Source organism: Chiloscyllium plagiosum, chromosome 18, assembly GCF_004010195.1.
Source record: "Chiloscyllium plagiosum isolate BGI_BamShark_2017 chromosome 18, ASM401019v2, whole genome shotgun sequence".
Lineage (NCBI taxonomy): Eukaryota > Metazoa > Chordata > Chondrichthyes > Orectolobiformes > Hemiscylliidae > Chiloscyllium > Chiloscyllium plagiosum.
In genome coordinates, this window is record NC_057727.1 from 23,983,235 (window position 1) to 23,996,994 (window position 13,760).

A 13,760-nucleotide genomic window follows, 5' to 3' on the forward strand; every position below is an offset into this window, starting at 1 on the left:
AGTCCCAGGTACCGATCCACGCCTTAAGTTCACCCACCTTATTTCTGATACTCCACACTTGAACCCATCTCTGTGTCCGCAAGTATTCCCTGTCAGTGCTACCTTCTCCACAGCCTCCCTACATTCGTGGACATCCTGACAAACAGCTAGCCTACTTGCTGGACTACGTCCGGACATCCTGACAAACAGCTAGCCTACTTGCTGGACTACGTCCGGATCCCATCCCCCTGCCAAATTAGTTTAAACCCTCCCGAAGAGTGTGAGCAAACCTACCTCCTAGGATATTGGTGCCCTTCTGGTTCAGGTGCAACCCGTCCTGCTTATACAGGTCCCACCTTCCCCAGAATGCAGTCCAATTGTCTAAATACCTGAGGTCCTCCCTCCTACACCATCCTTGCAGCCACGTGTTCAACTGCACTCTCTCCCTATTCCTTGCGTCACTGTCACGTGGCACCGGCAACAACCCAGAGATGACGACTCTGTCTGTCCTAGCTTTTAGCTTCCAGCCTAACTCCCTGAGCTCCTGAATGACCGCTCCACCCCTCTTCCTACCTATGTCATTGGTGCCAACATGCACCACAACTTCTGGCTGCACACCCTCCCCCTTAAGGATTCGGAAGACACGGTCCGAGACATCTCGGACCCTGGCACCCGGGAGGCAACAAACCATCCGAGAGTCTCGCCCATGTCCACAGAACCACCTGTCTGTCCCTCTAACTATAGAGTCTCCTATAACTAGTCTCCTATCCTCTCCCCCTTTGCCTTCTGAGCCTCAGAGCCGGACCTCATGCCAGAGACCCGGTCACTACAGCTTACCCCTGCTAGGCCAACAGTATCCAAAGCGGTATACTTATTGTTTAGGGGAACGACCACAGGGGATCCCTGCACTGCCTGCTTCCTCCCCTTCCCACCTCTAACTGTTACCCAGCTACCTCTGTTCTCTGGCGTAACTATGTCCCCGTAGCTACTATCTATCACCCTCTCAGCCTCTCGAATAATTCTCAGTTCATCCAACTCCAGCTCCAATTCCCTAACGCGTTCTGCTCCTGCTCCTCATTGCCGGGATCTCTAATTGTTCATGGCCCAATGAGTACTCCAGAACTTCAGAACACTGAGGACTTGCCCAACTTTTAATCAATTTTGCAAAGCATGTGACAGCAAAAGCTGTTGGCAAAGATAGTGCACTAGAGTAAAGGCTAATGTAGCTTTAAAGTGCCATGCGCTCACCCATGCTGCCAGCTGCAGTTTAATGGTAAAGTTGTTGGGCTAGTAATCCTGAATCAAAGGCTAATGTTCTGGGGGCATGGGTTCAAAACCAATTGCGGAAGATAGTAAGATTTGAATTCAATAAAGATCTGGAATTAAAATGTCAGTCTAGTTGTGACCATTATAACCGTGGTTAATTGGAGGAAAGGAAATCTGTTTTACTTATCTGGTCAAGCCTAAACGTGATTCCAGACTCTCAGCAATGTGGTTGTCTCTTAACTGTCCTCTGAAATGACCTGAGCCAGCCACTCAGATCAATTAGGCAACAAATCCTGGTCCAGCAAGCAATGCCCCATGAATGAAAAAAAATGAATCTGATGATGTACAAAGCGAGACAGTGCTTGGTGAATACACTTGGCTCAGTCAATCTCAAGGAAAACATCCCTGCCGTCATTCCATTCAAAATGATTGTGAAAATACAAATTGTCTTTTCCTATAAAACTGGTGATTATTCATTACTGACTAAAAGTAACAGAGGCAAGTACCAATATACTATCTCTATGAATTCTAAACAAAATCATTTTCCACAGACTTTGAAAGCCATGATAAAATCTATTAATGTAAAACTTCCAGCAAATGCTAGTTCACTAATTCCATGTACAGAATCAATAATGCTGGAGTGCAAGTATAATTAATCTGCCTGGGCATCGTAGATGTTCCATGTCAGGGATACTGCTAGACCAGCAATTGCATTTTTACCAAATTACCATAACTTCACACTAGTCACAATGCATGTGATCAGTTAAACGTCAGATGTGACAGATACTGCAACAGTCTATTCAAGAAATACTTGCAAAACTAAACATGAAAGAAGAATGGAAAGTGTTGACTTTGTTGCGCATTAGTCGAATGAAAGCCTCCGATTTCCTGTGGAAAGAAAAATAAAGTTCAAGAATAAATATTAACTTAGGACAAATCTATTGAGAGAGCTGCTGCATTCATCATAGGAGCAAATTACTGCAGATCCTGGAATCTATACTGAAAACAAAAAATGCTGGAAATCACAGCAGGTTAGGCAGCATCCATGGAGAGACAGCAGGCTAATGTTTCGAGAGTAGATGACACTTCTCATCAGCTCTGAAGAATCAGCTGAACTCAAAACATTAGCTTCCTCGCTCTCTCCATGGATGTTGCCTGACCCACTGTGATTTGCAGCTCCTTTGTTGTTAAGCTGGTCTCAAACCAATATTTTGGTCCTAAGAGTTATCTTGATATTATTTTTACTAAGTTTGTGAATCAAAAAAGGTGATCGTGCTTTCCCTATATATATATCCAAGTTCTTCAAGAGACAAATTGTGTTTTACCATGGACCCAAGATAGCAAAATTTCCTAACTGTTTCCATATGGATGTATTTTATGATGAACATCAAAGGTATGACACCCAATCCTTATAACTCTGATTTTCTTGATGCATACAGTAAGGGAAAGCAGGTTACAGGTATAGGCAAGACAGTTCATGGATCTTTGTAACTGAGTTTACCTTGAATGCTAAGCCTAGTATCATCATCAGTGCAGAAGAATTTTCTAATCAAAATCTATTCTATTTTTTGTTTTTACTTTCAAGCTGAATAAACTGTAAAGCTTGCCATCTGACTTAGTATGCAGATAAACTCCTTTCATAGCTACTGGGGAGGCAAAGATCAGGAACATGAGGAAGAAAATATTAAACAGTAGAGGCTAGGGGGATACAGACTTGTTGCACCCTATTCTTCACCCAGAAACGATGAGAAATATAACATTCTTATTGGTCGTGCCCCCTAGAAGCTGCAAATCATTTTTGTACACCTACAGATCTCCCAAGAGTAGACTGCTGCTATTAATGTTGATTATATTGCTCCAGTCCAAAGTCCAATCTAGGGCAACTAAAGTGCCACACATACTTTCTATACCTTCAAATCATATCAGTAAGCTCTCAGTGAAAGAAAGCAGTTATGAGGGCTGAATATTTATTGTAATATTTCCAAAAGTTTGATTCAGGCCACTAATTCCCAATTGTATTTTTACCTTTGTGATTTAAGATATGTGATATTAATGCCATATTAGAGTTTGCATTTTGAACTAGTGGTACATGAGTTTTGTCCATGTATGTGAAGGGGTTTAATGATAAATTTGCCAGTATTTCTGGAGCCTATTTTTAACCAGTATTAGAGAAGTCATCCCTGGAATGATAATGTGGATGTGTCCATATGGGGAGTAGACTAAACATTTGAAAACGTTAGCGTGGAGGATCCGAGAAGGCGGCAATTTAGAAAGATTGCATTGCAGAGCTCCGCATTGCATTGCAGGCGGAACAAAGCCCTTACCCACCCTACCTGGGTTATCACAGTATCCTAGGGCTCTGGAAAGTCTTCAAAATGTACTTACCTGCATTTTTGCCATCCAGGGATGCCTAAGAAGGGAGCAGGCTCACCTGAGCCTGGGGCCGTGGCCTACAGGGTCCTCTGACTCAATTTTGTTTCAGGCTCTGGTATTGGAACTCACGAAGTCTCGCAAGATGCTGGGTAAGCAAATTGAAAAGAAGCTGGCCCAGATCTCTATCATGCTACAGAAGCATGAAGAGCAGCTGGGAAACCTTGGGAAAAGGAAGTACAAGGTAAAACACAGAGTTACAGTGGTGGAGGCTGAGACTGATGCCTTCAAGAACAGGATCCAGGCCCTGGACGCAGGTCCGTAATTTGCTTGACCAGGTTAAGGATCTCAAATGGGCAGGAGGAAAATATTCAGATTGTTGGTCTGCTGGAGGGAAAGGAAGGTGAGCAACCAGTGAAATTTATTGCGGACTGGTTGTCGAAATTCCTTAACTTGGAAGCTGGAATGGGAAATCTGATAAATTGAGAAGGCTCTAGGATCATGTTTTTCCAAGACTTCAGTGGTGGCGATCCGGAAAAGGAAATCCTTTCGTGGTGTTAAGAAAAGACAGAGGGAGTTTGGGATCCAGTACACTCGGAGGTATCCAGCAGTACTTCGGATAACGTGTTGGATCTCTGCATCTCTTTGACATGTCAGAGAAGGCTAGAGACTTTATGGACAAGCTAACTTAGTCCGAATGATTTAGGATGTCCAAATAGTAGCTTTGTTTGGATATGCCTTTATTTTTAACAAAAGAGGAAGTCGTATTGGGGTTTTCTTTTCCAATATCTTTTTGGTAATAATTTGGTTTAAACTATGCTCAGGGCCGGCTGCGGTATTTACTTTTAACTTCTAAGTTAAGCTACATCACGGGATGGATGTTTACTTACTTTTCATTTTTAACTTCTTTGTTCACATTGTTATTTTTTGGTGTATTTTCTTTCCTTGTTGCTTGTGTTTGTGGTGTGGCTCTAACTAGGGAGAGAGAAAATGGTTAGGATGGCTAGTTGCCTATTTATGGGCAGTTTATGCTCGGTTCAGGTATTTAAATGCCCTGGCTGCAGTATTGGCAGTGGGGCAGGAAGTTAGGTTTTGGGATGTGTAGGTGCCCCCTTTGGGCAAGGGATAAATTCCCCTATCCAGTACCATTGGCACTTCATATCTTGTTTTGTTATTTGGTCTTTGTTGTACATAGTCTTTGATAGCTGTGTAGGTTTGCTAACCGTAGTGGTTTTACAAAGTTAAAAATCACACAACACCAGGTTATAGTCCAACAGGTTTAATTGGAAGCACACTAGCTTTCAGAGCACCACTCCTTCATCAGGAATCACCCGGTCTTGATGGACTTCCCATTGAATTTTATGTGGAATTTTTATCATATTATCAGTCCCGTGCTGAACATGTTTAATGACTCTGAGAGGGCAATATCTCTCTCCATAGTTTATAAAAAAAAAAGTCCCAGAGAACTGTGCTTCTTACAGGCCCATCTCACTTTTAGAAAGGATTTTAAAGTCAACATTTAAAACTCTTGTGTTAAGGCTGAAAACTGTAACCTCTTCTATTAGTAAAGAGGACCAGATGGGCTTTATACAGGGCTGCAGATCCTCCAATAATGTTAGGAGGTTACTTAATATAATTTAAGCATGTCAACAACAGTCTACATAGGGATTGTTGATTTCTCCAAATGCAGAGAAGGCATTTCATTGAGTCGAGTGGCCATACCTTTTTTATACTCTAGAGTGGTTTGGCTGGGGTGAAGCCTTTCCTTCATTGGATGGCATTTTTTCCTTCATTGGATGGGGTATTGAGTACAAGAGTTGGCAGGTCATGTTACAGTTGTATAGAACTTTGGTTCGGCTGCATTTGGAATACTGCGTACAGTTCTGGTCACCATATGGACAAAAGGATGTGGATGCTTTGGAGACGGTGCAGAGGAGGTTCACCAGGAAGTTTCTGGGTATGGACGGCGCTAGATACGAAGAGAGGTTGAGTAGATTAGGATTATTTTCATTAGAAAGACGGAGGTTGAGGGGGAACTTGATCGAGGTCTACAAAATCATGAGCAGTATAGACCAGGTGGATAGCAAGAAGCTTTTTTCCCCCCCAGAGTGAGGAAGTAAATTACTCGGGGTCACAAGTTCAAAGTGAGAGGGGAAAGGGTTGGGGAGATATGTGTGGAAAGTTTTTTAAGCAGAGGGTGATAGGGGCCTGGAACACAATGCCAGCTAAGGTGGTAGAGGTGGAAACAATAGTGTCATTTAAGATGTATCTAGACAGATATATGAATGGGCAGGGAGCAAAGGGATGCTGATACTTAGAAAATAGGTGGCAGGTTTAGGTAGAGGGTCTGGATCAGCGCAGGCTTGGAGGGCCGAAGAGCCTGTTCCTGCGCTATAATTTTCTTCTTGTTCTTTATAAGATGGTTAAAGGTGACCCCCTTGCTGTGGTCCTCACTAATGGTGTGCAATCAAACAATTTTAATATCTTTAGGGAAAGCGCCGAGAGGGCTGTTCCCTTTCATCATTTCTTTTAATATTGGTGATGGAGCCACTGCCAGAGGCCATTAGTAGGGATCCCAATATATCGGCTCCAGAAGTGGGATCAAAATCACGTAAGATTTCCTTACACGGACAATGTCCTCATCCTTTTGTCAGTGCTTCACCTGATACAATGCATCGGTTCATCTGGCACCTTTTCGGGTTACAAGATCAATTTTTCGAAATCAGAGGCTATGTCTGTGGGTGGTCTTACGAAAATGCTAGATCTTGAGGGCGAATCTCCATTCCCTTTTTAAGTAGTCGCAGGGGGATTTTCTGAACTTGGGTATACTCATTACTCTAGTTTTTGATCGGCTGTTTAAAGTTAATTTTGTTCATTTATTTGACAAAATCAGACAAGACCTTCAAAGATGGGAGGCACTTCCGATCTCGTGGTTAGGTAGTATAGCTCTTATTAAAATGTATATTCTCCCCCATCAACTGTACCCTATGCAAATGCTCCCTTTGATTTTTGCTAAGCAAACACTCAGGAGACTGACCAGCTGGTTCAGCTCTTTTATCTGGCATCGTAGGTAGCCCCTTATTAAGTTAGCTAAATTGCAATTCCTCTCAGACTTGGGGAGTGGATATCCCCGACATTTAAAAACTATCAACTAGGCTCACTTTTGTCTTATGAGAGTGACTGGACTTGTGGGGACCCTGTTTTAATATAGTTAGATATTGGAAACTCTCAGGCAAAGTGCCCCCTGACTAGCTTGCTGTTTCTGGTCAGAATGAGGACAGTCATGGAATACTGCCACAATCCAATAGTTATCAATACTGTTAAAGCGTTGAGGGCAATGTGGCAGAGGGAAGGCAATATTGCCAAAATATCTTTTTTTGACCCCTCTTGTGGGAATGCCAGATTTTCAACCAGGGATGATGGACTCGGGATTCAAACATTTGAGCAGCTAGGGTGTGTGTCTTGCATGGGTGATTTATTTGAGGGAGCCACAATGATGTATTTTGATCAGTTAGCCCAGAAATACGAGCTATCGAGTAATGATTCCTTTTTTGTTCAAATTAGGGATTTTATTTTTTAAAAATCACACTTTTAACAATCCCTACAAATCCGACATAGAGAAGAGGGTGCTCGGTGCTAAGAACACATTTTCTGTCAGCACCCTGCTGGGGGGCAGTCCCTCAGACAAGATTGAATGGCTTTGCAACATGTGGGAGAGAGAGTTGGGTGTTCAGATTTCCTCAGAGGCATGGGAAGATACTTGGGAAAATGCAAGAAAGATCTCTATTTGCAATAGGACCCAGGCTTTATAGTTGAAGATTCTCCACAGGATCTACTTGGCTCCAGATCATTTATCAAAATTTAAACCAGCAGTATCTTCATCATGTCCCAAGTGCAAAGTGAGTATGGGTACTCTTGCTCATTACCTCTGGACCTGCGGCAGGCTCTGAACATACTGGCAGGTGCAATACAGAGGATTTTGGGGACAAGGGTGGAGAGGGACCCGATTTCTCCTCTTCTTGGCCTACCCAGTGTATTCCTTGTAGATGCACATCGGAAAAAAACTTTTCAACTTCCTCACGTTCTGCGCAAGAAAGAATATCGGTTGGATTCTGAAAATCCTCCAGGCTTGTCGGGTTAGCGTAAGATTGTTATGGAGCAGAGCCCCTTGGATATGGCACACAACAAAACTAAGATATGGCGACCCTTTTTGGACTACCTGGACACAGACTTGTCTGCCTCACTAATAAGGGCTTTTGTATAGCCACAATGATTGTGCTCTGAGTCCAATATCCAGAGGCGGGGGGGAACTGAGAGCATATGAATATGTGAAAATTAATGCTCTCAATATTTGAGAACTAGTGTTTTGTCTCGCTGAGCTGTATTATTATTAGTAGTAGTAGTAGGTGTGTTATTTATTAGTTATTTGATTTTTAAAAAAATATTTATACATTTGTACATGAGTGCGGTTTGGATTTCATTTTTTATTCTTTCTTTGTACTGTTTTGAATTGTATTTTTGTATTTGTAATATCAAAAAAGTCTATTTTCCCAATAAAAATATATATAAAATAATGTTAGCCTGCTTTCAACTAGGAGGATCAGGATTTGATTTATTTTTCTTTTGCTTAGAGAGAAAAGCCATGGCTTGGAAAGCAGTAGGTTTCAAACAGGGCTTCTATGAGCTGAAGTTACATGTATGAACCAGTTTCTTGCAGATACCAGAATTAATTCAGAGGAGTTGGGAAATAGATTATCTCAGTGGAAGAGTTTTAGTTTAAATTCCAGAGCAGAGGTATTTAGTTGGAGCTGTGAATGGGGTTATTCAAAGCTGAGAATCTTTGAATTGCAGTAATGCAAATATGCAAGGAAAAGGCAGAGAAATTGAAATAAATCATCATGTCAAGATGTGATAGAAAGAAAATTCTTTCTAGTGTTTAGGTACTGTAATGTAATGGTGTTGGGCTAGATGGGATTTCATTTTACTGTTTTGAAAACTTTCATATTGTGTTATATGTAAGTAGTTCAGTTTATTTTTTCTTAAACATGATAAACTTCTCTCTTATTGCTAAAAACACAATCTTCTGCAACACATCCTTGTGTCTCAGTGAAATACTAACTTTTAAAATAAAATCTAAAGTGAAATATGATCAATCAAGCCACGTTTCAGTCTGGGGTTTGATGTCTGTGATAATAGTATAAGATAGAATCTCAGGCTTTTGTTCTGAGGCATGGATTCTAAGTGCATTGTTCCACATTACATCCAGAGTAAAGGATATAATTGTTCAATGTATAAATATTAATCATTATTTCTTATTTGCCTAGTTGCCCTCTTTAGTTTCAGTCTGATTCTTCATAGCCTGTGCAAAGCTATTTATTATTATTGCAATTTGCCATCTAAGTTTCATTCTGAACATTTCAGTTCACAATTGGTTCACAAGAGTTCTTTTAGGAAAATTTGCCATCAATTCCTGGTCTGACTTTAAACCCACAGAATTGAGGTTGACTCTTAAATGCCCTTATGCCTAAAAATGCTGGACCAATCAGCTACACCCTCATCTGATGGATGAATGAATAAAAAAAAGCAATATTTTTTAAAAAAGCAATCTGTCAGAAAGGAATGATTTGGAATGATTTGAAACATAGCTCAGTACATGAAAGTCAGACAAAAGACATTAGATCATAGAATATAAATGACAAAACTATGGTACAAGGAGTGAGGCACAAATCTTAGGAGAATGAGATAACTGAATTATTAGAGCTTGGAAGATGAAGCAGAGCTCAGATATGGAGCCATTAAGAATATCTGTCAATTGGCCTCACAACTAGAAGCACAGGAATGCACTTTAACATTGACTGTTCCCAGAGAGAACCCTAATGATCAAGTCAAGTTAAGCAATGTCACGCATTTTAAAATTTACTCATCCTTTTGCACATTCACACTGTACAGTGAAGAGGATTTATTCTTCAGTTTCAAAAATTGTAAGTACTTGTAAAGAACATATTTGCAAAACATTGTTCCACATTACATCCAGAGTAAAGGATATAATTGTTCAATGTATAAACATTAATCAATATTTCTTATTTGCCTAGTTACGCTCTTTAGTTTCAGTCTGATTCTTCATAACCTGCGCAAAGCTATTTATTATTATTACAATTTGCCATCTAAGTTTCATTCTGAAAATAAGGATGGGAATTAAACAACTGAGAAATAATTTTGAGAGCCTCCCAGTCCAGATAGTCCATGTATGTTATATTTCAGCCCAGTGCTCTAGGAGTGAAGTAATGTTATTGCAGTCCACTTCACCTCCGAAATGGAAATGTTATACTACTTGTGGCTAAAATTAATGCTTTAATAACAAACATCTGAAAATGTGAATGCTTGCAAAATTACTTCAGCTAAGTGCATTGCATTGTAAATAGCTGAGAGGTTTGTATTTTCACACGTTAAGCATTATAAATTGTTGTGAGCTTTAAACCCACTGAAAATTGTGTGAATTGAAAAGTTTACCATGGTGGAGTCTTGTGATTTTATGATATCCACAAAGCCACCAAGAGTACAAAATGTCAAATTATTATATCGAATATTTCAGTTCTGGTGGGTAAAATCTTATGGTCACTGACCTCCGTGGCTGACCCAATTACTGGTACTTTTACGTCAGCAAGACACAAGAATACTTTCGGCAACACTTGAGAAAACCAAGAACCAGCCGCCTTAGTGATTTTTGTGATCAAACCACAATGATTGTAAATAAGATCGTACTTCCAGTTACTACATAATAATAGCCCAAAGGCATTCTTTTGTTTCCCAAGTATAAATTGGGTCACTTTTACTGCTCGGTACCATCTTAATTCAACCTCAAATGCCAAGTCTATTTATCAGTAGATTCGAATTCCAATGGCTCAGTGAATAAGAACATTGTACATATTACAATGTATCATGCATAGTATGAAGGTACCAGATTGTAACCTCGACATCTGCCAGATTAGATTACATGTGAGCTGTACGTGGGCTTCCATAAAACATATAGCAATAAGGATACAGGCCACTCAGCCCAGACAATCCATCTAGTATTTGTACTCCTCTCCAGTCTCCTCCCATCTTTACTCATCTAAATTTATCACCATAACCCTCTATTCCCTTCTTCCTCATGCTTATCCAGCTTGCCCTTAACAAATCCCATAGACGCATTTTTGACCATTCGTTGCATTAGCAATTTCTACATTGTCACCACTCTTTGGGTGCAGAGATTTCTTCTCAATTCCCTTATTTGACGTTTATATTGACTGCCTCCAAGCAGACACATTCAATCTATATCTATTCAATGAAAACCTTTCAAAAATTCAAAGTTCTTTATTAGATTACCCCTCTCCCTTTTTGCAAGGGAGGAAAGACCGAACATGTCAATCATTCCTGAGATATAAACCCATGCATTTCTGATATCATCCTTCTTCAAATCTTCTCTATGCCCTCTCCATTGCCTCTATTATTTTTATGCTAACCCAACCCAAACTGCACGCAGTTCTTTAATTGTGGTTTCATTGAATCATAAAATTCCTACAGTGAGGAAACAGGCCATTTGGCTCAATAAGTCCACAGTGACCCTTAAAAGAACATCCCACCAGACTCATCCCGCTATCCTATAACCCTGCATTTCCCTTGACTAATGCAATTAACCTACACATCCCTGAACACTATGGGCAATTAGCATGGCCGATACCTCTAATTTGCACATCTTTGGACTTTGGGTTTATACAAGGTTTGATGAAGGTTAGCAAAACTTTTCTTCTTTTCAGTTCTATCCAAAAGCCTACTACTTTGCTTTTTAATGGCCTCATGAACCTGTATTAAAACATTTGATAATTGATGTATTTGTACACCAATATTCCTTTTTTCCCTATACACCTACATCCAGACTTGCACCTTCCAAAACAAAACTCCCTTTTCTTGCTACCAAAATGTACTACTTCAGATCTATCTGCGTTGAACTTCATTTGCCAAATTGTTCCACACTGTAAAAGTTTATTAATATTCTACTGAAATTTTGGGATCTTGACTATCTACCCAATTTCGTGTCATCTCTAAATTTTGAGATTTTGGTTTTGATTCACAAGTTCAAAACATTAAAGGAATTTGTGAAAAAATAGACACAGCACTGATCCTTGTGGATCATCACTTCTCACCTACTACCTTCAACAACAATTATTCCTTTGCTCTCACTCTTTAGATGGCTCAGTGCCTCACAGCACCAGGATTCTGGGTTTGATTCCACCCTCTAGTGACTAGTTTGTAGAGTTTGCACATTCACTCTGTGTCGATGTCAGTTTCCTTCCACAGTCCAAAGATGTGCAGATTAGGTGGATTGGTCATGCTAAATTGCCATAGTATCCAGGAATGTGCAGGCTGATCGGTTAGCCATGGGAAATGCAGCGTCACATTAAGGGTAGGCAGGCAGGTCTGGTGGGATGTTCTTTGGAGAGTTGGCGTGAACTCAATGAATAGAATGGCCAGCTTCCACCCTGTAGGAATTCTACTCTATGATTTAGTATGTTTTGTTTTCTATTTGTTCATACAACATGGCATAATTGGCTCGGCCAGACAATTGCCCAGGAGAACATGATGGTGAGCTGCAGTTTCGAACCACTGCTGTCCTTGGTATGTAGGAACACCCACAGTGCAGTTAGGAAGGGAGTTCCAAGGCTTTGACCCAATGACAGTGGAGGACCAGTTTTACAGTTCCGAGGTGAATGTTTGCAGGTTCTGCAAGTCCTTCTCTCTGTTCTTGTCAAATTGACAAGTTCTCCTCATCCTCTCTGGTGGTGGAGGTTGCGAGTTTCGATGGTGCTGGCGTAGATGTTTTGGTGAGTTACTGCAGTGCATCGGTCATGATAGGACCACATGTTTCCTGACTGCACTTTCTGACCTTATTCATTAGCCTATTGTAGGACATTTTATTTAGGCCATTTGAAAAGCCATATAAATGAAACCATAAGTAGAACTCTGTTGCTCTTTGTTACTTCTTTAAATTATTGAAACAGGTTGAATAAGCAATGTTTTGAAATCCATGCTGACAATTCATTATTATATTTTTCATTTCTATATGTTCTATTCTTGCCTACCACCAGTGTTAAGCTGATTGATCTATTAGTTTTTGGGCAATTTCTGCCCCCTTGTGTAAAGGAATTTCATCATTGCAGTTATTTTCATTGTCACTTGTCTACAATAAAGAGAAAAACCAACTTGTTCTTTCCATTTCAGATGACTAAGGTGCCAATAAACTTTTAATTGCTGTTACAGATTGTTATTCGTTGACTGTTCTTACTATTGAAATTTTGTGACCTAACATCAATTCAGACAATGTTGGTTTCAATAACAGGACTTTCTTTGTGTAGTAAGAATTACTTCTTGTTTGTAGGATCTTAATCCAACTCTGTCCATCTCCAATTCTGATTACCACTTTCACTGGAACTGTTTGATTTTGAGGTAAGTTAGTCTTGATTTTACTTTGTCATTCAGTTTTTGTATGTATACTAGATAAGTGTGGTGATAATGTAGAGATGAGCAATTCAAGTGGAATTCAAGTAGAAAATAGCTGCTGTTTTTTGATAACTATTGATTACTATTTCTGCTTGACTGGCAGAATGTATTCTGTTCTTTCTGGGTAGAAATTGCTTCTGAAAAAAATTATGAGTCAACAAACTAATTGGAGGAGATTTACTAGATTGATAATCTGGAATGAGGGGGTTGCCTTATGAGAAAAGATTGGACATTCTGGATTTATTTTCATTAGAGTTCAGAAGAGTAAGGGTCATTTGATTCAAGTTAACAAGATTCTGAATGGCTTTGACAAGGTAAGTGTGGAAAGAATGTTTCCATTCAAAGTTTGTGAGAAGATTTGTAGCTCGGGTGCTCGTTGCTGTGGTTCTGTTCGCCGAGCTGGAAGTTTTTGTTGCAAACGTTTCGTCCCCTGTCTAGGTGACATCCTCAGTGCTTGGGAGCCTCCTGTGAAGCGCTTCTGTGGTGTTTCCTCAGGCATTTATAGTGGCCTGTCCCTGCCAACCACACAAACCAACAGCCACACTCAGACAACAACTCACCAGAACGAAGGACCCGATACCCAACATGAGCAAAACTAATGTAGTGTA

The 13,760-nt window shown here is 40.3% G+C and overlaps 1 protein-coding gene across 5 annotated transcripts in view; it reads left to right on the plus strand.

Annotated features, from left to right (window-relative positions):
• Window positions 1-13,760, plus strand: part of pparg (peroxisome proliferator-activated receptor gamma) — a 159,189-nt gene that overhangs the window by 74,772 nt on the left and 70,657 nt on the right. For 3 of the 5 annotated variants that reach the window (XM_043707951.1, XM_043707949.1, XM_043707950.1), the window contains exon 2: window positions 13,031-13,098. The exons of the other annotated variants lie outside the window; for them this stretch is intronic. The gene's annotated coding sequence lies outside the window, so the exon portion shown is untranslated. The remainder of the gene's footprint in view (window positions 1-13,030; window positions 13,099-13,760) is intronic. 5 annotated transcript variants of the gene reach the window in all.